Source organism: Cynara cardunculus (assembly GCF_001531365.2).
Source record: "Cynara cardunculus var. scolymus isolate 2C chromosome LG 11, CcrdV1, whole genome shotgun sequence".
NCBI classification, from domain to species: Eukaryota; Viridiplantae; Streptophyta; class Magnoliopsida; order Asterales; family Asteraceae; genus Cynara; species Cynara cardunculus.
The window spans coordinates 3,675,092-3,676,013 of record NC_037538.1 but is presented as its reverse complement, the minus strand read 5'-3'; positions in this window follow the sequence as shown (position 1 = coordinate 3,676,013).

Below are 922 nucleotides of genomic sequence, written 5' to 3'. Positions count from 1 at the left end.
AAGGGTAAAAACTAAAAATATTAAAAGGTTAAAGTTAAAAAATAAAATAAATAAATTTTAATTATTTTATTATATTATATAGGTGGGGGTATAGAAAATGTAAGAGAAAAGAAATAGGAGGGGGTGGGATTAGAAAACCCCGATATTTAACAGCAATTTCAACAACTTCTATAAAAATAAATAAAATATTTTTTTTATTTTTTATAATATTGTGATAGTTTTTATCTTATTATTTAAAATAGAAAATAATAAAAAAGAAACTCTATAGAAAAGAAATATAAACGAATTTTTAAATTAATATCGTTTTATATGAAAAAAATTAAATACATATTGAGATAAAAAAAAATTAGAATATGTAAATAGTATAATTAATAAAGAAATCTTTTAAAGATAAATGTAATTTATTTTAGATTTTGACTTTTAGTTATTTATTTTAGAGAAAATTATAAAAAATACTTATGGCCGTTTTTGGGGAATTACAGACTGAGCGTTTCCCCAAAACCCACAAGAAATAGGGGCCCAAAAATTTATAATACATACTATATGGTAGTACTCAAAAAAATTAGTAAATAAAAGAGATATAGATTTTTCTAATATCTAATAAGACCCAAAAATAAATTTGTATTATATTAAAGGCGTAACCATTTATTAATTAATTACATTAGAAAATAAAATGTGAAAATGTTAATTAGTCGTTCATCTTATAGGCTTAGTGGTTTTGTAAGTTTTTTATCTAGTACAAAAGTCTGTAATTAATTGTATATGAGACCTTGATATATTATCCATTGTTCATCTCTTATTGACTTTTTTTTTATTATTCCATTCGTATCAATCTTATTTTTGCATTAGAATATAGTAGATTTTTTGTTATTAATTAAGAAACTCTGCATTTGGAAAAAAAGTTATCAACCATATGCCTTTA